A 24,126-nucleotide genomic window follows, 5' to 3' on the forward strand; every position below is an offset into this window, starting at 1 on the left:
ACACAGCCTCATATCCTGCCTTTGTTAGCTGTTATCGTACACTGCAGGGTGGATGCCACTCATGGGCTGGCGTAAGGAAGCTCCTCGTCTTCCACCCTGGGCCATATGTCCCCACCAACCCCTACCACATATAGTGCCATGCCCCCAAAAAAGCCTGCGTTTCCAAGCTAGGAGCAGTCTTCTGATTCATTCCAGTGCCAGTGGGGATTGTCACTATGTTGGCTCCTTATCCTCATCCATTTAATTTATTTTTTTGACAAGAACGCAATGTTTTGCCTGAGTGTCTCTCCCAACAGTCCTGTGAATTTGGGGAAGAATGAGAAGATCACCTAGCCCATTCCCTCTACCCACCCTCCCCTAGAGTACCTCCATCCCTACTGGCAGGCCAGCTGCCCCATGCTGGTGCTCACACACAGTATCTGTCCTGCTGGCACATGCTGATGCAGGTTTCATGTTTTATACTATAGCGAAAAGCTAAATGGCAGGCAAATAACAGTACAGGCTTCAGGCAGCATTTCTTAAATGGTTATTTAGGCTTTGTCAATACTGCAGGAAGGGTTCTGCCAGCTCTGGAGAGTTACTGTGTGCACGCAGCAGAGATTTCTCCTTGTGGGCATGGAAGTGGTACTAAGTGAGGTTTTCACTCCTGTTTCCCATTGCAGTTGTTGTAACCAGTATGAAGGCAGAACATCTGTGTCTACATTTAGTCATTGTCATAGCTGTGGCTGCACTGGACACTAGCAATTTCTAAATTGGGGTAGTCCCAACTGAACTTAGGCCCCTAGGTCTCTAAGACTAAAATAAATACCTCCTGCTCTGCAGCCCAGAGAGCCCTGCCAACATCACACCATGTCATCAGCTGCAAGCACTGGGCCTGCAGCAGCAGTCTGGCTTTTGGCTGCATTGCTTTAGCCAGCTTGTTCAGAAGCAAATCTTGTATTTCAGTTGGATTCAATTAGATCGCCAGGGGGAGGGGAAATGATTTTGTGTGAAGAGGTACATTTTAAAAGAAATTGAGAAATTTGAATAGTAATTAAGCCTTTGACCACTACCCACTCTAAGCACTCCTGCAGTATACAGCAGGTGCACCCCTATTTTAAGATCATTCCAGCTATGTTTTACAGTGCTTTCATCCTTCCTTCAGATGCTAGGTTGTGATGCTGCTACTGCTAAGTGCAAAGAAAGCTTTCTGTTCTGATTTATACCCTATATAGTTTTGATTTTAATAGGACTGTGCAAGAGCAAAGCAAAAGCAAAATGTGGCCAATCCATGTATTTATTGTATGTGCATCTTCATTGTAGTGTTTTGGTATTTCATGCAAAGATCGTAAAATGCTCTACAAAGATGGTAAAACTACAAGTCCTACTTTATGGGTGGTAAAACTGACTCCACTTAGGAGAGTTGCCCAGGATCACACAGTGAGTCAACAGTAGGAAGAGATTCTAAGTTTTTTAACTCTATATTCCCTCCTCTAATTAGTATATTATTTATTTAAATTAATATAGGTTTTCCTTGACACTACATTAGCATTAGGCAATCCAAACCACCCTAAGGAATCATTTGAAAAAGCAGAGGAAACTGTAAAACTCATAGTGTGAGCACACAGGAAATTAAAGCATTTAAGAGGTTTATGAATTTAACAGACGGCAATCTCTGCTATTGGTACATATGATGTTACAAGTTTTTTAAGGATATTTATTTGAGAGGAATTCATTACAGTACAAGTGTAGAGTATTCTTAAGACAATCTTGCTTTTGCCTCTAGATGGCTCACCTGGAATTGCCTTTGCAAAAATGTTTTCCAAAAAGGAATTCCTCCAGTACATTCACATGCCATAATGGCTTGCTTTTCCAGCAGCAATGGAGAGTCAATCATGTAAACGTATTATATCTGTGTAAAAACATTCTGCCAAATTGTTTTGCCTTTTGTAGGAACAAGAATAACAGATGGATTAGAGACAGAGCAGATTTATGAGTAAAGTAACTTTCTATTAGTCATTATCATGAGTCACATCCTAAAATATCTTAGGGAGGGCTGTCTTTCTGGCTATAATAAACACTTTCCAGGTGCAATCCTTGCTGTGGGGTAGATGATACATTACACAGGGATCACCTTGTCATCTGTCTGTTGTTTTTCCACCCTGTAAATAAGAAATGGCATTCTTCTCAATGGAGTAGGACTATATACAGTAGTATATTGTCTTAAGATTGCAAATTATATAAAAATAAGATTGAAAATCTGGCTTTAGCCAAGTAGCAATTAAAAGCCAGAGAAGCACTTGGGGAAAGAGCTAACAAGTTCTACCTCTCTTGCTTAGCAAAATGGTTCATATGGATTTGTGAGAGCCCAGCTTAAGTAATATAGTCTCATTACTTCCATAATCATTCACAAAAAAATGAAAAATGATAGCCAGTGGCTGAGAATGCAGCAAAACCCATCTAACTTTTCTGAGCCAAACTGAGGAAGGGCTGTCTGTGCTCTGCAACTTGCAGGTTTTGTGCTGTGAGAACGGCAGGCTTTAGGGGAGTCCTGTTACCGCGTGCAGATACTGTGAATTCGATTTAGAGTGCTCAGGGGACATGAAATCATAGCAGCAATACAGAAATGAGGGTCCTGTTCTCGGGGCCACCACGTATCTCACTGGTGTGTGAAATACTTTCCCAATATTTTTATTTGATATCTTATACAGATGTTTGGTTGTTGTTGCTGTGTTTTTTCCAATGGTTTCGTTATGGTGCGATAAAAGGAAAAGCAGCTACATCACACCACGTTTCTGATAGCAATGGAGACTGTATTTATTGTTCACCTGCCGGTCGGGAGCCCCCCTTGGCGGCAGCGCCCTGCGCCGCCGCTGCTGCACACGCCAGCCCTGCGCTGCAAGAGGATCTCCCTTTGACGTCGATATGTATTCCACACACCAGGCGAGTGCAGAGCAGGCTACGGACCAGCCCAGGCACTGCAGCCCAGGGAATGGGATATTTCTCCAGACTGTTCCTTGCATTTTAATAGCTCAGTGAAGGCAGAATCTCCATTTTCTGCAACTGTCTCAAAGAGTAAGTGCAGGAGTAAAAGGAGGCTCTGGTAATAAAGTAAGGATTTAACCCTCATGATCCTTTTCTTTTTGTAATTCCACTGTTTGGTCACTCCAGCATCAGAGTGCTGCATTAAACATTAAGAGTGATTACATATATGAGACAGGGAGACTCTGCAGACTCTCTTAGTGAGTATCGGGGACATACAAAGGTCATGGCAATTGCTCAGACTGGCAACCTCGGAACAGAACTCAAATATCTTGCAAGGACTTTTCAGCCTCCTCCCTCTCAACTTGGGCAGAATTGTTGGTAATATATATCAAAATTGCAAAAAGATCAGAACAATATTCCCATCTCAGATTGACTGCTTATTTGCTGCAAGCTAGTAACAAAACAAAGGTCCCCAAAATGCTGGGGAATGCAAAGGGGGACCAGAGGTGATCACAGTAGATTGTTCTCATGGGCCAGTTGACATCCTGCCCTCTCCCTGGCGGTGTGGACTCCTAAGAGCTGTACTGTCACAGATCTCTCGATATTGAGCCCTTAGGCAGACTGACTTTCACAGAAGAGATAAAAAAGTGATCATGAAGATTCATTATTTCTGCCAGGAAATTCTCTGTGGAAGGGGCATTGTAGGTCCCCTGTGTCAGACACCTTCACCCACCGGGTTTCCTGAGCTCTGGCAGCACACATCCCCGTGGAGAGGAGGGCAAACGCACAGGTTCTTTGGGCTTGGGAGCAGCTGATGGGAGCAGCCCTATGAGACATAGCCCAGATGAGACAAACTCCCAGCAAAACACAAACGTTCCTAACACAGAACAGAGGTGTTGAAAAGATACATAGTCTCTCTGAATAGATAGCCCCAACTTTGCTGGAAGTGTGTCCTTAGAAATAGCATATATTTCTCGGGGTATTCTAATGGTGTATATCTGTGCACCTGTGTAGTACTCCCTGGACCCAAACTGTTTTCCAGGGCTTTCCGTTTTCTAGGCTTCTTTCTGCAGCTCCTGGTCCGCTGAGCTTCTCTATCCATTGGCACTCACCTCAAAAATGTAACCGTCACCTCCACCTCAACAAAGGGACATTAGATAATTAACGTTAAGTTCAATCCACAGGCTATGATATGAACAACGCTGAATTTTTGGGCCACCCAAGTAATGTGAGATACTAAGGAACACCACCCAGAAGGGGCTAGGCTGAGTTTTTTTTGGTAGGAACTCTATGCAGATGCTAACTATGGCGCCTATTTAATCTCCATGGTCTTTTCTACTCTCTCAGGTCTATAAGTTAGGGCAAGACTTGGGTCAGCTCCAGCTGGAAGAGCAGTAAGTTGAGAAAAGACTACTTTGGGAAAAAAAAAAATCAGTCTCTTCCACCATTTCCAAAGCACACATCAAAGGTGAAATTAACCCAATGCTCCTTGAAGAATTTGTCACAGTTTAGCACAACTAGCAAACTTAGCTCAGGAAAAGCCCAGAGCTACATTAACACAGAAACCAAATATGTGCTGTGGGGTTGTGTGGAAGGGAGGGTCCACTTAGGTCAAGGGCAAGGGCAACAGCTGAGCAGGGATGTGGCTGCCTGCACAGTCACTGCTGTGGTGCCTTTTGTATGTACATAAAACTTTGGTTTCCAGGGGTTTGCAGGCACAAACATCCCCCTGACACCCAAACAAATAATCAGAAATAAATAGCTCATGAAGCCGCTGATAATAAAGCCAGAGAATGGCCATTCATAGAAATATGCACTACATCACTCCTCCTGAGTTCATGGTGATTCATCACCATTTCCCTTCTTCTGTCGCCTTTTATTCTTTCGATGATCTTAGCTCAGGGATCCCTTAAACACTCTCCACCTTATTTTAGATATGTTTATATGTTTTTGTTTGAAATACTAGATCTTGGAAAAAAAAACTTTTCAGTTGGAGTATTTCCTATAAGTAGGTCACTGTAGTAAGGGGGTTAGACATGCAGTCTTTGCTGACAAGATACTTTGCTTCTAAAGCACTTAATGCTGCTTTACNAAAAAAAAAAAAAAAAAAAAAAAAAAAAAAAAAAAAAGTAAGAAAAAAAAGAAAGAAGAGATACCCATTTGTTGACCTTTGGTGCTGGGCAGAGTGTCATTCTGACCAGCTCAAGAGAGAGACATTATACCAGTGATGTATAGAACTATATTTATACTCTGAATAAATAGACTAAAAATATCCCTTCAAAGAGGGTAAGCTGTAATTTTAAATTGTAGCACTTCTAAAGAGCTTTCACTGATATCAGACACTCCCAGGCTTGAAGCAGCACGGCACTGCATTTTAATCAAATAACTGCGAAACCATTGCCACAAAATTGCAACCAAAATGTTTGTGCAATGTTGTGTAGCTACGGAAACAAACTGGGGCTTCTAGAATTACCTTATTAACCGGTTCGTGGCAATGGGCTCCTCGCAGGGTTTTAGCAGTTGCATGTCAGGCTGTGCAATTTCTACCCCCATGCCAAAGGGGAGTAAACCCCACATAGATTCACAAATGGGCAGATATGTAGTGATACCAGAGTCCTATTAACTTTAGACTGATTCTGGACAGGAAGATTCACCAATCACTAGAAACTGGACTAGTAAATTAAAGTTTAGTGAATGCATGCAAATGCCATGTGGTATTTATAACAGTATTTCTCAATTATTTTATTATATAATCCTTCCTTTCCGACCCACTTTATTTCAGTTCTAGCTACCTAAGGGTGCAACTAAAGATACAACATCTTTGTTACTTTATGTTATTTACCTCAGAAATCAGAAAGCATAACACCAAGGTAACTGAAGTTCTTTTCAGTATAAATTATTTTAAAAATAATCTATTTATGAAGTCTTACTTGTGTTCTTCCCTACTAGTCTCCATTTAGGCCTTCTCAAGAACTGCTACTGATATCTAGAAGTGCTCAGTGGTCAGGAGGTCCCTCCACCCTTCTTCTTCTCTCCCACCCCCTCAACTATTTTGTGACAAAGTATCAAAAATATTTGTGTAGATTGTAATCTCTTGCATTATAGTATCACTAAACAGGACAGTTTAGGTCAGAGTATTCATTTGCTCTGTGAAAGCAAATATTAAATGAAGTATTTAGTTCTGCTGGGATAACACAGGGTTACATTTTAGATGAAAGCCATCTTTTATGTACCAATAAGCTGTTACCAAAAGCTAAATATTCTATGGCTCAAATCATGCTGGAGATGAGTTTCAGTTTTATTCTCTGTCATTTTTCCCTCTTTTAGTCTCACATAAGATGTCATCAGGATCTACTGAAATATTTGCATATGGGGGAGGGTGGTAGGGAAAGAGAATTGCATAAAGAAGTAATGCTTTGATCAGAGAAGAATTTCTCAGGTGTTTATCTCATAAAACTGTGTTTGGGAAGAAGAGTATCCAGCCTCTGGCACAGTGGCAGGGGTAGGCACTCCCACAGGGTGAGCTGGGACAGTCCCAGTACCCCTGGCCTCCTCCCATGGAGGTCATCTCCACTCAGCCCTGCAGGAAGCCAGCAGTCCTCAGTGACTGATGAACTGCTACTTGTTACTGATCTCCCCACAGAAGCACCGAGCATCATAACTCTTTGCCCACAGAGGAAGCTGTGAATGCAAAACAGTCCTCAGACTTATTTTTATTCTTTTGTCTTCACTGTCTTTTGGAGGCTGTTGTTGTGTCACTAGCAAAGAGTATGGATGTTGCTGGTCAAAATCTCTTTATGACCAACTCACGTTAGTCATCTGCTCTGAGCAGACAGAGGTAGTAACACAGTGAGCCTTTGCCAGAGACAATTTATCAGGGAAATGAGGTGCCTGAGGGTCACTAGGCTCCACTCCTCCTTTCCTGTCCTCTGAGGACAGTGTTCATGTCATCCCTTCTGCTGAAGCCTGAAGCAAATGTCAAATAAAAAATGCTTCCCTCTACCTATTTCATATCTCAGGAGAGCAGAGTAGTGCAAAACATCTCTCTTTCTCTCTTTCTCCCATAAAAATGAATACCAAGCATCATAGAAAGCCTCTGGAAAGCTGGGCACACCTGGGAGCTCCAGGGAAAGCAACCTTCTGTAAAAGGTCTGCAGATCAGGAGATGGGAAAAGCCCTTTGCACAACATCGCAGAGGAATCCAACAAACTGTCTATTAACTGCAGCTCTAACAATTGCACGCTGAACTCACGCCGCGGGCGTCTGACAGATACCACAGTGCCAGTCCTGCCAAGGAAGGCAGACATAAGCAGGGCTCTGAATGAATCCTACCAAGGGGATTCGGTGAGCCTGAGAGCAGGGCTCGCAACATGCACAAAACACCCAGCTCTGGCTGCCCTCGCAGCAGGGCCAGGGACCCCTCAGGAAGACAGGAATGCTGCGAGGATGTTGTGGCTCTCCCGGGGGCAGCAGTGAAGGGTGCTGCATGTCGAGGGCTGAAGGCAAAAGTCAGGGGCAGCTGCAATGGGACCCAAGATGGTCGTTACCCAGCGAGGTCTGAATCTCTGTAATCTCCTTTCTGAGCCTATTTTTGTCGGTTGTGCCAGCAGCAAGAATCAACCATAGTTTGTGTTTGATTCTGAAAGGAACTAAATGTTTGTTCTTCAGCGGGAGTCAGAGGAGCTGAAACATCCGGAGTATGTCACTCCAAACCCAGCTGAAGATCTCTCAGCACAGTGCACGTCCCAAAGCCCAGCAGTGCTGACAAACCAAGTCCCACTGACTTCAGCATGCTCTGAATACGAACAAGACCTTAAATATAAATATTTAACCTCTTTAATTCTAGCCATAGAAATCCAACAGGTGGGTCATGATCCATAAATCATGGACTTTTGTTGATGGTCTTCACAAACTCTTATTGACAAGTCATAAAACTATGACCATTAAGAATATGCAAGCCTGCCAAATAATTTCATATAGAAAATATGAAGACTTAGACATTAACATGAAGACTGCCTCCCAAAACTGAAGTTAAGCATTAATGCAAAATCAAAGCATTCAAATTTTGTGAGTCAGGTTCCCAAAAAGTAAGAGATTGGATTACAATCTTTTTTCTTTTTTTGCATAAAGATTTGAGGGGTTTTTTTCTTCTGATTTTGGAGATCCTAAAAATCAGATTATCAAGCTTTCTCCACAACCATGAGAACCAGCAATTTACCTTTTGAAATGTGTAATCTGAGATTCCCATCATAAATCCAGGATCTTAGACCTTAAAGAAAACATGAAATATCGTCAGTTTTACGATAAAAATCACAAAAGCTGGCAATGTTGTTTAAGCCTGGATTTTCTCAGTTTTCTTATGAACACAGATTACAGGATGTTCCTAAGGTTTTCCTGGAAAGGAGAACTGTGCCAGGAGAATTCTGTGGCATTTACAATGGTAATATTCAGACCGATTGTTAATCTCAAAACTGATTGTTAGTCTCAATAAATAAAATACTTAAAACCTGATTTTTCAGAAGACTTGAACACCCACAATTGCTATTGATTCAGGCAGAGTTTTGACATGGTAGTGCCTCTAAAAATCTCACTTAAACCAATTATCTTTTGGAATTGGAAAATCGGAATAGCTGAACTGAACCAAAAGGCCCTGTAGCTTACTGTCCTATATCTGACAGTGACTGACAGCCTTACTGAGAGTATTGAGCAGGGCAAGCACACTTTAGTGACGGAAGTGTGTCAGAGGCCCAGATTTGACTTAAACTTTGCAGTAAAAAACCACAATTGATCCTATTGATTAAGAAGCCATTGTATAGTGAAAATATCATTAATGGGGGACAAGCTTGCTGCTGCTGCTACATGCTACACCCCTGTGTCTTATAGCCATGCAGGACAGCCTGCTTAATAAACAAGTGTGGTCGGTGGGATATAGGCTTGTGAAGCAGGGCTGCGTGGTTCCCAGTTGGACAGTACAGCAATTGCTGTAAGCTTCCAAAAAATCCTTTCAAAAGGACTGAAGAGACTGATTTCTGTGAGTAGCTTGACTTCCAGTTTTCAACATTGCTTATGAAAGTAAGAGAGGGGTCTGAATATTTAGCAGATCATGGTAACATTTTATTCAGGACTGAATACAAGTATTTGTAATGTAGACAGACTATACATTCAAACTCAGTCACTCTGGGACATTTGATCATATTATTCTCAATGTTCTGTATCATTTTGTTCTATAGGCTGGATATATATTCTATAGAGATAAGAGAATGGTTGGATGTAATGAAAGACTGATTGCTTCAGACTAGACCTCAGGAAATGTATGGGAATGATAAGGATGCAAGTTCGCAGCTTCTCTTGCGATGTGTCTACAATAAGATTGTTTCCTCCTTTCCTCTACTTGAAATTGCAAAATTAGCTAAATTATTACCTTCCCTATACACCTGCCACACTTTTATTATCAGTTTTGAAAGATTTGAATGAAGATAGTCTTCTGTATTACATGTAAATGCTTTGTGCTCCAAGCTTTAGGAAACATCTTGCAACTTCTTTCTGAGACCAATTTGTTCTCAGTATCCAGTGCTGTTTTCCATAGCCACCACCACCAGCCCTACATTGCACAGCTGGCAAAATCTAATTACCTACTCTCTGTATCCTACATAGGACAGGAGTCGGGCAGTGTGAAGACACTGGCATTTCTGGTACTGCACAGAAACCCAGTTTTAAGTACCAATAGCTAATGTAACCAGAGGAGCTAGGTGCACAGCGTCCCGGCTATATGGGTTAGATGGTATTATTTTGGATTTCTTTCTTGAAAGCACACGCCTATGCTATCTCCTTCAGTATAAAGTGCTATTCTTGGATATGATCCTTAGCCTGAAATTACAGACCTTATATTCTTAAAGTCTGGAAAAGGCACTGAATGCTGCTGGTCTTTGCTTCCACACTAAACCTAAACAGATAGTTCAGGATCAATGGTTCAAACTAACAAGACCCAGATTACATTGCTGAGGAGTTACAGGTTGAAAGTTGTTGGCTTAAACTGCTCCTCTCTCTTGTGAGGTGAAATACCCAGCCCAGGAGAGATGGAATTGAAGAAACTTTCTTAGTGTATTGTAGACAAGCTAAAAGACTATGAGGTATCTTGGAGTTCATGGTTTATTAAAGATTGCCAAAGAAAATGCCTGAAGTGCTGTTTATCCGCCATAAATTATTTCAAACAATTTTACTAGTGGTATAGTATTAACGTTCCCTGTAATATTTTTATATAAATATTATATTTATTACTAGTAGCTTGAATGGAAGCAATACATTCAGAGATTCTGGAACTCTTACAAAGATAGCTTTTATTTCAGGAATCTGTTTAATTGATTCAATTCAAGTGTTTACAATATATATATTTAAATACGATTTAGATGTCTGTAAATGGATAACAAAGAGGCAAAGTCTGCTACTGAAAATAAATTTCTAAATGTAGTGGCCGGTAACAATTTTCACAGTATTTATTCCTCATCAGACTGTTAAAAAGGCAAAAAATGCATGTGGAGAAATTCCCAGTTCTTGTGATTTCACAGAAAAAGTATAAAAGACTGTAAGTGCAATGAATTATTTATTAAAAACAAAATTGATTTTTCAGTTCCTGCAATTTCCAGCAAAAGACAAGCCATAAAATGGTATCATTCAAAAAAACGGGAAAGAATAGGAGCTAATGTATAAAAACCATCCTTTTTCTTTCAATATTGACAACTGCCTAAGGCACAGATCCTCTAAAACACTTATTGTGATTTCTAACTTCAACATAAAACCAGTCACAAAATCTCTAATGGGATTATTCACATACTTACAGTTAGGAACACATATAGGTTTTCAGGTCTATGCATCTTATGCAAAAGAGTTTCAGGCCCTAAACCAAGACTACAATTCCTCTCTTATGGATGAGGTAATTAGTGCTAGATTGCTGTTCTGGGGAAACCATGTATAGAGTTATTTCCAACATCATTCTAATTATGGGTCTTATTTTGCTTGTTTTGTGGTCCTTTGTGAATATTACCATATGATAAGAGCATTGCAAATGAATTCCAATAAGAAAATGGCGTGGCCACAAAAATTAGCTCTGCTTGTCTTTAGCTCTGCGCTGCACAAAAAGCACATCCATCTCATTAGTGCGTAAGAAATCGGTAACTTAGACATTGTCTAAAAGCAGTTCTAAATACCCTTGTTCAGTCTGTGCCAATCTGGTGCTTAATAGCGAGAGCTGTAAATCAGCACAAAATGTTATTTCCAGTGAAAAATGGACATAAAATCCCTCGATTTTGACAGCTATGAGGCAACTTAACAGCAAGTGCAAATAGTGCTGTATTAAAAAGAGACTGAATTTTAAAAAGAGGTTTTCCTTCTTAGCTGAGAGGCAGCACTCAGTTCAGGCACTACTCTGTATCAGGGTTCAAATCAAGAGGCCCCACAGCTCCTGCTCTTTAAGATCAGCATGGTATCAATATGCAAGATGCATGACAAAGTCCTTAATAAAATATTTCTATAGTTCCAGAGAGTCTACAGTGTGCAGTATCTTCCAGCATAAATTCTGCTTTTGAAGGGGAAAAAAAATAAAGCTACTTCTAATCTAACGCTGCCAAGTTAAAATCAATCATAATTTTCCTTCTGAGAGGAACTTACAATATTGACTATTGACTTATATTTTATAACAAGTTTCAAAAGCTGGAAAAGGTAGAGGACCAATGTGATACTAGAAGAGGACATTAGTGTGATCCAAGAAATATTTTTACTTGTCGATCACAGGTTGCTTCAAGAAAATACCATCAAAGGATTGGTGGCTGAAATTGCCACCGCTTTCTAGCAGCAAGTGCTGGCGTATAAACCAGCACGTGAAGGGCAGCACGAGAAGCCTTTTCCCCAGGCTCCTTGTCTATACTGCTTCCCTTCGGCCTCGCTCCGCGTGTGCTCGAGCCCGGTGGTCGGGCGTGCGGTCTGCCCAGAGAGTCTCGCTGCTGCTGGGGACCACATCTCTTGCTGGGACTCCTTGTGTATCCTTTTTGTTACTTTTTTTCTCCAGGTGACTGCCCCGAGGGTATTAGCAAATTTGTTCAAGGGGGGGAAAATTTACTGTATTGAAAGAATTTTCGTTATACTGAGCTGGAGTGAGGGACATTTCTTAACTCTTTCCCACTCTGAGTATTCAAAGCCTCTTTGGCAAGTGAGCTGCTGCTGGTACTGAAATTGTGGCATCGCAGTGTCACAGGTAAATGGAGACAGACACACTATGTAGTTTCCCAGTCAGGACAACTTAATCTTCAGAGCTGGCAATACAAATGAAGAATCTTATTTCTCACACCACTGATTAGATATATAAGCATAATAGTTTGATTGCATCTATTCTAGCTGCTTATCAAGTAACTTTGGGGTTATTAATACATACCAATGTCTTGCCTTCTCAGAAAATAAATAAATTGAAATGAGGTATGCTAATAACTGTAACTGGGACAAAACTGCTATGCTGGAATTTAGATAAGTGTTGCATATATTATACATAGTCACTGGGACTTGACACGGTGCATATAAAGCAGTATTTCGCTTTATGAAATGGAAGCTCCTGTCCAAATAGGTTAGTTTGTTTAGGAAAGGACAGGCTATAACAAACTGAGTGGGTATTTCCTTATTCCCTCCATCCTAAGTTTTCTATTTAGGCACCAAATTTCTTTCTTTTTATTTTTCTTCTAAATGATTCTCGGAATCAAAAGCTTCATTACTCTGATAAATGTGTTTTTCCACCTGAGGAAAGTTTTTCCTCTTGCAGTCTGCGTTTTATGTGGTTGTTTGTTACTGAGACCTACACAATGACTAAATCAATACAAACTACCCTCTAGGCAATGAGAGACCACAAGAAAGCGCGGCATCATTAAACTGAATTACAGACAAGCACTTAAGGAGACAAATAAGTATTTTGTTACTATAAAGCTTCACTTTTTTATAGCTGTGATGATTGAAAATGTTTACAAAGTATGCACGGTACAGTGACAGGAGAGGAAAAGGGCTGAAAAAAAGAGCTCTAGCCAAGTGGCAGCAAACTTCTGCCGCACGGTGGGAAACAGGGGTCAGGAGCCTCAAAGCAGAGCTCTGCCCCTGGGGCGTCCAGAGCGCGCCGAGACCTGGCGGGTTCGCAGAGCTCCCCAGAAAAGCAGCCCTCGCTCAGGGCCAAGGAGGAAGGAGCGCCTCAAGCACCAAAAAAGAAATGCAGTTCCTGGCTGCCGTGAGAGCGTGAGGGTAAACTCAGGGGTGCAAAATTAAATCATGGTCCCCTCTAAGCTTCTGACCCCAGCTGGCTGCCAAGCACAGATAACCCTGGTTCAGACAGTAGGGCTGATCACCAAAGAAAAGGGAATGGGCCTCCAAGGATGCCTTACAGACAGATGAGTAATTTTTACTTTAAATACACTATTGCCTTCTGCTGTTTGTTTATTCCTAAAGAGCTCTTACTTAGCTATTGAATATTAATAGCTATAATGACTTCTATTGATGTAACTTTAAAAAGTCATCATCCGTTCTGTAAAAAGTTGCTTGTCTGATTTCCAACATCCTCCTAATCAAGTTTTCCTTTCCTGTTACTTAAAAAAAATAGATAAATCATGCAGTTCATCCAAAATTCCCATGATAGAGCATGGACTTTTCATTCTTCCTCATCTGTCTGTATTTCTGCCAGGATCATATATGAACACCTTCCTTATGAAACTGAGGAGCAATACTGAATTCCCTGTTTGAGTTGATGTAGTCTTTGGCTCATCTTCCTTCGTGGGAGATTAGCTTTCTGCTTAATTTAGGGTCATATATTTAATCTTTATGGTTTGCAGCTGGCATAATTATTTAGAGCAACAACACACTGAGTAATTTGCAAGCTAATCTTAAAGAAAGCCCAAAGCTTTTTGTAAACTAAAGCCACCTTCTTTCTTCTTCAAGGCTGCACTGCTGGAGAAGAAAGATGTCCTCATAAACAGAAAAAAACACCTAACACAGATAATGTTTTATTCTAGTCCTCTTTCTCTCTCGAAAAATATGTGGGCAATGTGATAATGGCTTATATATGTGCTGAGCACACACCTGAATTGCTCATGCAGAGAAATCAAATGACTGTTTGTGAAAGGATTAGAGATGGGTCCATTTTGGTAACTGCATGTAAAGCACTGTTTGTGCAGCGAGAGCAATTGCAATGTGTTGCAGCTGGGTATCTGCATTGCTTGTGAATTTATACAGGCAGTATTTTAATGGAAATTGAATGGCTGGATAAGATTTTTGGGTGAGTTTCTCAAAACTGTTTAATATTGGCTTAACTTTGCTTCAATTGACAGAAATCCAAGAATTCGTTATTGACTTACAAGAGACCAAATTAGGCCTGTGATGAACGCTCCAGAAAAAAAAAAAAAAAAAAAACTTGGTTATCACACATGTTCAAAATGTGATCCTTAAGCTACCAGTAGCCTCAAGTGTGTGGAAAGATTTGGCTGTACACATGGGTCTGGGCCCTCCTCTTAATTTCTGCTGATTAAACTACATTATGACTAGCTCCAAAATTGTTTCTGCTCGTCAGTTAATGACCCCACACTATGGTCCCAGTTCCTTTCAAATCTCCTTCCTGGTAGAGGAGAAATCACTGGACAAAAACGTGGATTTATAAGGCTAGGACTGGAGCCACAAGAGTTAACCACAAGCCCTTTAGAAAACTACTTGTAAATACTTGTTTGATTCGACAGAGCTCCATATAAACAGCTGTAGTTGCTGTAGGACTGTTAATTAATCAGCAGGGAGGTGAAGTGACCTGTGCTACGCACCCATGAGAGAGGAGGTGGCCCATAAACAAACTGTTAAGATGTGATTCCTCCTGTGAAAATGTTTGGGTGTCCTCTGACTAGCAAATGCCGCACAATAAGGAAGGAACTGTACGTAGCGTGTTTAAATGCAAACAAAAATTGTCATTACTTATCAGCCCCACAAGTTATGGCATCTGTCTTTTTTCAGCTTAATTAGTAAAAGTGAGTTGGCTTAACAATATGATCCGAAGGATCTACAATGTATTAAAGCTGTCAGCTTTGCTAAATATCAGAATCAGATATCCTTAAATCATGAGGGCAGAGAGGCCCCAAGAGGGGGTTGTTATTAAAGAAACCCTCCTTTTATCTTAACTTTGGTTGTCTATTCTCTGCCTGCCACTTCGAAGTGGGTGAGGCATGGTGAGAAAGAGGACAGGACAGGTCCCATTCAAGCAGGCCCTCGGGTGGTCAGCGCAAGCTGCAGGCTGTGTCAAGGTCATGGGAAAGGTCAGTGACCTAATTTGTTTTTCTGCTCTCAGCAGAGCACTTCATGTGCGCCAGAAAGGGGGGAGAAAGAGGTGCAGCCCTTATGGGCCACGGCCTGTCGCGGCGAATAAAGTGCTCAGTGTCATCCACCATACCCCTGTGCCAAAAACCTCTCCTATTCTACAGCTACAAATTCTAAAACTGCGGCGATGCCCTCCCATCGCAGTACAACCCCGGCCGCTGCGCCCCAGCAGGTCGTGAGATATGCAGAAGCCTGTAGCTCCGTGATGAGGCTGGGTACAGCAGAACACCCCTTTAGCAGCTTACCTCCTCGGTACGTTCACATCTGGGTAAGACCTGATCTAGCTAAAGTGAGTGCACACAGATAGGGCAATCCTATGAAAACATTTCTCGGTTTTAAAGGAAATTGTTGGTATTTAGAGAGAGGGACCAACTCTCAGATCTCTTAAAGTGGCATATTTTTTACTTGTGCTTTCTGTAAATGTAGCCTGGTGTAAATGAAGGTGGCTCAGTTTGTAGCTCGCTAGTTTTTCAGATTTAAGCATTGGTTTCACATAGCAGCTAAAGCTTAAGAAGGCTTAGCACATCAGTCCATCAGCTACTCAGACCCCGGCAGCCACAGGCTCCCTCCTGCCCTCGCCCAATGCTAACACCTGATCTCGCTCCCAGGGAGACGGCTGTGCAAGTAGGAGTTGCCCTGGGAAGCACAAAAGGTTTATTTTAAATATACAATGAAAGAAAAGCTAGCAGCATTTTTTCCAGTGTGAGAAGAAATGTCTTAAGAAAAGAGGTTTTGTTGTCTGCTGAAGCATTGGCCTGTCTCCCTCTAAGGCTTGGCTGGCATCAGGCAGCGGCGCCATGGCTGAGGAATTAATTGAGGTGGTTCATCTCAACCCCAATGGAAAGCAGATCACATTGGATTTTTTTTTTTTTAATCCACATGAAATTTGTTCAATTTGTCTTGTCTGGTAAACTAAACTTAGCAAAGAAATTTAGCAAGGGTTTGGCTAAAAGGTGACACTTTCAGTTCAAAGAAGTCTTGAGGACACTGGTGCAGCAAGCCTGGTTGTACGTTTCCTTATGTCTATATTTTTTACAGGATATTTCTTTTTTCCTTTTTGTGTTTCTGTCTTCCCATGGTAAGATAAAATCTTCACAGAATTACTGTCCTAGGACTATCATTCTTAGCATTATATAGAACTTTATTTTTAAAGTTAGCCATTGCTACAGATATTAGAAAGCTGACTGAGAAAACATTAGCATCAGGCATTTAAAATAACCTTTCTTTAGTGCATTCATTAAGCCTTCAGTTCCTTTAATTGTATATATTATAACAGCATGTGAATATGTGGCTATGTCCTTTATTTCTTGATGAGCTTCTAGGTAACTGTGAATGTTTTTCATTTCCTTGTGCCTCCTTGAAAGAATATAGTAAACTACAAAGAAGTGGTATGTAACATAATAAATTGTCTCCTCATGTCAAGTGAATGCCTCAGATTTTGTGTGCAATTTACTTTCAGTTTTTCAAAGGTGTAGTTACTGGGACGTTCCCTAGCTATTAGGTAGTTTTGAACTGCGCTGAGCTAAAATAACTTAAGGTGAAAAGTATCTGCTCTTGAAACACATGGCTCAAGGCAGCAAAGCTCCTGGGGGCCAGTTCTCCTATCGGTCCTGTGAGTCAGAAAGAGTCAGAAGTGCCCACCCTAACCAGGCGCCGGTGTCTTGAGGACCTGCCCATACTGGAGAAGATCTTTTGCCTGCACTGGAGGCCCCAGGCGGCCACCGCTCAGCAGCGCGTAGAGGAAGAGCCTGGAGCATGCAGAGCACAGAGGGGGTCACAGGCCTGGGAAGATCAGTTAGCAGCTCAAGGCAGGTCTTTGGCACCTCGGTCCCACTGGAAACTTGGTGTATTGACTCTGCTGTTAGACACCTCAGCTTTTGCCATTTCAGGGACATACTCTTCTCTGGTATCAGTATTGCTGACAGTCTGTTTCTCAAATCTGCGGTTGTTTGCCATCTGTGAGATTAAGTATTTATGTAGATAGATTAAATAGCTCACTCTGACACGCTGCTTCCATTTCCATTGTGCTGGTGTATAAATTTACATGGTTACAACATTCTCTAATTCAGTGTTAAGAATAACATCTTCAGACACAGACATTAGTACTATTAACTCTTGCCTCCCCAAGTATGGCAAGCAACTATTAGTAGCATTAGTATTCTATTAGCAGACATGTTGCAGAGAATGAAATTCACTTAAATTAGGGCAGACTGAAAAAGGTAATACATGCATTAAATATTAATACAGTTTTCTCATGAAAATATTCAAAGGACATATCAGAATTGTCATTTAGCTTTTCCTTCTGTTTGTGGAATATCTGTGATCATAATTTGCTTCTATTCATTCCTTATTTAATGAATTGATTATGAATATTTGAAAGTCAAGCTGTGCTGTTCAGTTGTTATTCATCAGAGAAGTCACACGTTACTTTTTACATATTCAAGCATTTCTGAGGCAGATCCTCACATGTGCCAGTTTAAAATTTTGTTTCCATAAATCCTCTGTGATGCAGTGTTGAAACTTTATTTGTAAACAGTCGTGCACAACTGACTTTGAATAAGAAAAAGAAACAGGCAATTGTGCATGCTGGGGTGGATTCATCTTCCCTTGTTTTCCACAATGCAGATTCTAACAGGTGAAAATATTTGCAGGCAGCACTGACCTAATAAATCAGAAGGTAGTAATAGAAATGCACATCTTCCAAAGCGGTTGCTTGTGTTCACAAGTTGAATTATACTCTGCTTTTTAGCAAACCTAGGGAGAGATTTTTCTCCAGTAACTTTCGCACCTCCAGAGGTCTGTTCACTCCACCCGCTCTGAGACATCTCTGGAGGTATCAGCCTGCTTGCAATGAGCAGTGCGGCAGCGCAGGCAGCCAGCGGAGACGTGCTGTGTTCAGAGCACTGAAGCTGGGGGAAATGAATGTAGCTGAAGGGGTCAAGTCTCAGATGTTGTGCGTGATCCATGCTGCATCCATTGCAATCCGAAAGCGAAGCCAGGGATGCAAAATGCTGCTTGACACAGATGTCATTATCAGCTACTTCTGTGGCTTTTTGTTAAATTTGAGCTCTTAGGGAGCTGATTTATTTATTGATTGAGTAACTGAGGTTTCATGTTCAATTGAATACAACCATTCCTATGAATCCTCTGGCTTGACTCTTTTTAGTACTAAAAGCAGTGCATATTGCACTTATTCAGACAATCCCAGTCCCATCTTTGGTTCAAAGCATGTAGCATCTTCCAGAAGTACTGGAGTGATTTGCAAAATCGGGACCCTTGGAAAAACATGGAGTGTTCCCTTTTGCTTTTGAAAAAAAGTTTGAGCTTACTATATATTTAAACTTATCAACGAGGCTTTTGACTAAACAGCTCCAAATTCAAGTTATTTTGAAGTCTCATCCAACCTCTCATGAATTCTGGAAGAAGTAGCAAATAATATTTTATCAGTGCTGGAAGAGATATAATGAGAAGTTAGCTCTACAGCATCCCAGAATATTATTAGATAAGGTTTTTCAAGCATTATTATCTTAGAGAGCACTTAAAATATTCATGTATTTAGTCAATTGATAATTTTGGAGTGCCTCCCAAAATAATATTGGATTTTTCATTTAAGGCTTTTCAAAGCAGCACAGAATATTCACTCTTTGACCATCTAGCATCTGTAAGGCAATTTAGGCTAATAACCCAAAAGCAGTGGCATCACTAGCCAATATTAAAAATGTACATTTTAGCTACATTATAAGGAATCTGATGAATTGTAGCACACCAAGATGCCAAGCACTGATCTGCACTGATCTATTTTTTTAGAACAGATGTAGCCTCATGCTGTTGAATCTTCATATTCAAATAGACACAAGAGAAATGCATAGCATTTAGCACATTCCTTCAGAGCAGCAACTCCAAGGGCGAGTTAAAATAACTAGCATTATTTCTCTGACTGTTAACAAAAATAAATTCATATTGCATATCTTTGTCTCTCTCTCAGTACAGGATAACACATTTATATGGCCTCCCTACTTGTCTCCTTCAAAGAATATGCAGTGAAATGCTTTCTTGTGCAGTCTGGGCAGTGGCAAGGATTGTCCACCTGTAGTTCAGGGGCCCTCTGTGCTGTACAGGCAGGACACAAGGACATGCTGTTAAAATGCAATGAAGCAGACACAGACACTGTTTGAGCTCCACAATACTGTTAATTGTAATAAGCATTTAATTTTCTGTACATCACTAGAATCTGCTACTTGGCTTTAATACTTACGTAGAGCTGAAACTATGACAAGGACTTTACAGACATTAGGAAGGCACATCCTGCATCCCAAAGGCTTTCAGCTTCACTAGCCAATATAACAGCTCAGGATAAGCGTGGGGAGAAAGACAGTGAGTTTGCCATCCAGCCTGATCACCACCATGTTTTGTTTAACTCTGTATTCTGATTTATTTGTTGTACTTAATAAGGAAATTCCACAAAAAATCATGACCACTTCCTTCATTGAATCTGATCCCTCCTTTTAAATGCAAGTCATTAGCAAAGGGTCAGCCAGCCAGCTGGTGAACTAGATGATGATAACTCCTCCAGAAATAATGATTTCATGAGCTGTAAAAACACTATGAAAGTTCTCTTCAGAAATATGAAAATGTTAAAAAGGGAGCATCTTACAATTTTTTCCATAATAAAAAAATTTCTCTGGCTTTAGGCATTAGACTGCCAAACTGTAACTATTAATCTGATAAATTCCAGTCTCTATTTATTGCACAGCTAGTACAGACATTGGCCTTGGTAGAATTTATCAACTATTCACAAGTGTTAATGTTTGCAAAGTTGCTAGGTCGGGCTATGCGTCTGCACAGTAAATTTGCCCTACCACGCTGCCATGGTATTATTAGATGCTCAATGGGTGGGTCCTCATTTGTCTAAGGTTGTTTCATGCCAAAGATCTTATGTGTTGTCCTTAAGATATTACTGTCGTTGGAATCAGAGAGATGACAACAGACCATTGTTTTCCTGAATTAAACATACAGTAATGCTTCTCAGCTGCCTATGCACCTCCCGTTCTTTTGCTCTCTCTTTTCCGTGGGTATTCCTTATAACTTCAAGCCTACTTAATAGTTGGCCAGGGAACAACAGCTCTATTCTACGATAACTTTAAAGGTCTCAGGTTCTTTTTGTTCCACCCTGGAACACAAAATATGGTCTTTGGAAAATATCACAAAACAGAACTGTGGCATTTGTCTGTTTTAAATTGGAAAAAAAGTCACATTTTTTGATTCACTGTTTTTTATCCTGTTCTCTTTCTTTGGTTGGAAGTGAGCTGCACCACAGGAATATTTGCATTTGAACCTTTGTTGAATCTGTACCACTTCAGAAACTTTTATGCTTTGACAATGCAGACTAAATACACGGAAATACGTTTAGTCGGAAATTTCTGGCCACTTCTATTGTTTCAACATTGGGGCAAACCTGTTATGGGGAAGGGCTTCTGATATTTGCTGGTACGTCTGCCAAGTGTGATCTCTCCCTCTGATTTATTCATCATGTTTTCCTGCAAAGTCACCAAGCCTTGGGTGATTATATCACCCTGCCACTTAAGGCAGTCCAGGAAGAGTCTTCCCTTTTACAAGTTTACAACAGTTAGGAAAGTGTTGGCCTAGTCACTGGGCTCTCTGCTAGAGGGTGTCACTCCCTAGCACATTAGAAATTGCAGCTCCTCAGAACTTGAGAAAATCCCAGAATTTCTTTCCCAACTCTGCAGGCCACTCGCTCTGTTGTCTCGCTCGTGCACAGTCCCAGCTCCGAGCAGGGTCTGCATGCCCTGGTGGTGGCACAGGTGTCCAAGTGCTCCGGGCTTGGCAATGCCACCAGGGCTGTCAGAGCAGCTTTCCTCCCCTAGTTGCCTCTGCTCTGATGGCTGAGCACACCTTGCTTCTTCCTCTTTGTCACACCTCGCCTCCTGAGGCACAAGTAGAGAAACGGGCCCTCATCTGCAGTTCATCTTGAAGGAGTGAGCTGCATTGCTGTGTGCACAGTGCCTGCCCCAAAGAGCCATCCGAAGGCTCAGACTGGCAGGGATCCAAGGACTGGCACATCTGCACAGTCGTACTCTGCTCTCAGATTTAGCCCTGGCCTTCCATTTACCAGCATCTTCGTTCTGACCTTTCCATTGCTGGCATATCTCGTAGGCCCAGTGTAGCTCCCTAGGACAGGTGGCATCAATGCTGCTCACAACTTGTCTCTCCGTGTGTGGTTGTGAGGCTTTGGTTTGCGTATTTTCTTAGAGCAAGCACTAGAAGGGGGTTGGAAAGGCAACTTCTCAAATAAATCTTTTACAATTTATTAATTACACATGGCAGGTTCACATAGATCTATAAAATAAGGTGCTTTGCAACACTTTCCTAGGACACGTAAGCTCTGTCTCAAAACGATGGCTTCAGTAAATAAATGTATACTCATAAAGCTGCATTGACACTCGTTGATCTCTTGTTGCACCAAAGATTTACATGGCAGCCTCCTGTGTTTCTATCCTGGTGGTTGTAATTCTTCCGTAATTTCTCCCAGTCACCCACCCTAGTGTTTTAGTCTTCCTTGAACAAGGGGTGGGAGCCTGGTCTCATTGACGTCAATGGTAACGCTCCCATTAATGTCATGGAGACAAGAGTTTCCTGGCCCTTTTATTCAGCTCTAAATGGAGGTTTGTGTGTGTGTCTTCAGCAAAGCAGGCTTTTGCATCCCTAACGAGGGCTGTGTTGCAAAGGCAGCACAATGAGAGGCGCTACCCACTGTAAATTATCTAATGGGACTGAAAAGCGGTGGAATGGGGACTGCTAAAGGGAAGCAAAGTATGAAGTTTGCAGCACTTACAGGGTTCAGCTCTGGGCCTGGCCACACAGCTTCCTCCCTGCCAGTGGGAACGGTATTCACCAACAGCAGCAGTGACTCACCAGGTCTCTGCTAAGCTCACTGATTTTGGAGAATACAGTCTATGCAACTCTTGCTGCATTGCATTTCTGCTCCTGGCATGGAGGTTTTGCCCAAGTCCTCCTAGCTGCCCCCCTCCATCTTCTTCTCTTTCCCTATTTGTCTACATCTCCTGCTGTAGTTACTGCCCTTGCTTCAGGCCACTCCTGCAAATAAAATAAGCCTCTACTGGGCAATTTCTTCAGCTTATTGCTGCCTCTTCAGCTATCCTCTCAAAAAGATCTCTCTCCAGCACAACACCAGTAACATGATTTGCCCCAAAATGTGTTCCTTGCACTCTAGTAAAGCTCTGAGCTGGTTATAGCTGTGAACATATTGCTCTTTGCACCAGGCCCTGTTGCTACCTAAAACACACTGCCCAGCAAGCAAGATGAGACGAGGCAGATGTATCAGTGATTATCAGTGTAATTGCAGACCCTACCTTGTGGACTTGAGAAGAAACTAATAAATGAAAGCTGCAGGAAGACTCTCATATGGCTAGTACATCAGCACACATATCTGAGATTCTTCTTATTTCTCACTGGGCTATTCCTGCATGATGTCAGAAGGAAGTTAGTCTAAATTACCTAAAAAGTGCAACAGATGGAGAACATATTACACATTCACCAAGAAGGAAGAAAAAAGACAGCACTGAACTATTTGTTAAGATAGAAAAGAAGACAACATCTGTGGTTCCTCCTTACAAGAAATGGCTCTGTACTGTGGAATATTTCAGGAGTATATTTAGCTTTGTCCTATGTTCTACCTTGGATTACAAAAAGAGAAAAACTAGTAAACGTTCGAGCCCAGGTGTGTGCTGTGCGGCGATGTCTGAGTAGCAAGGGCAGTTCCCATGTGCCACCAGTAAGATTTCTCACAATGGTGTGTCAGGGACCAAGGCTCTTTGGAAGCACACCACAGAACAGACAAAACAGTGATTTCTATGGAATAGCAGAGCGATAAATCTTCTGATACTGTCAGGCACCAGAGCTCCCAAACTGCACCTATTATTTGTTACCTGCAGAGCTTTATATCCAGATTATGGAAACCTATCTAAGAAGAAATTCCTGGAAGCAGAGAAAGTTACAGATAGATATGTCTGAAAGTTCAATGAAAGCCTTTTCTTTTTGTGGCAGAAGGAAGTCTTACAGAAACATTCAGAACCTATTCAGTTCCAAGTGACCAAGTCAAAAATTGTAATTCCCACTCTTCATGTCACTGAAGTTTCTCTAGTATTACCAGAAGAATCCAGAAGTAGGTAATAAATATGGGTTAATATGTAGAACTTGTTATTGCTGCAGAGATTTATTTTACTTAGATACAATATTTAACTAAATGAGCAAGCAACTGCATTATGGAAATACTGAAATACTGAATCGCTATAGATACTCATTATAATCACTGCTTCATCATGTGCAATTTTGACTGCAAGACCTTTCAAGCTTGACAGAGAGACAGTCATTACTGAGAGGAAATGCCAAATGGAACTGTGGTGTCCTAAAAATTTGTAGCCACATCTTGAGGTCCCTGAGCTTTAGCTGCAGAAAACAATCAAGCTCTGAGGCAGATGCACATGGAAGTACAAAGGCTCTAGAGTTCAGACCAGGCCTATGTGAAGTTTACTGCATGAGACAATTCATGGCAGCAAGATGGCAAGATTTTCCCTCAAATATACATCAATAGGAAAATGACCATGAATTTTTACACCTTTAATATTAGGAAATAACAAGCAATAGTGGGGAAAAAATATCTTAAATAGATTCCACTGAGGGATTTTCCTAATGCCAAGTCCATGCCCCATGCACACACTTTGTCAGTGCAACCCGTTACTTTGATAG

General features: G+C 41.3%; 1 long non-coding RNA gene across 1 annotated transcript in view; it reads right to left on the reverse strand.

The window, feature by feature from the left end:
* Window positions 1–262: 262 nt before the first annotated feature.
* LOC146599408 (uncharacterized) overlaps window positions 263–24,126 on the reverse strand; it is a 28,716-nt gene continuing 4,852 nt past the window's right edge. Inside the window, exons 2-3 of the long non-coding RNA XR_014895019.1 lie at window positions 8,183–8,233; window positions 263–298 (exon numbers count right to left, since the gene is read on the reverse strand). This is a non-coding gene — a long non-coding RNA (uncharacterized LOC146599408). The remainder of the gene's footprint in view (window positions 299–8,182; window positions 8,234–24,126) is intronic.

This window comes from Rhea americana, unplaced genomic scaffold, assembly GCF_003343005.1.
Source record: "Rhea americana isolate MKP2758 unplaced genomic scaffold, rheAme1 scaffold_14, whole genome shotgun sequence".
NCBI lineage: Eukaryota > Metazoa > Chordata > Aves > Rheiformes > Rheidae > Rhea > Rhea americana.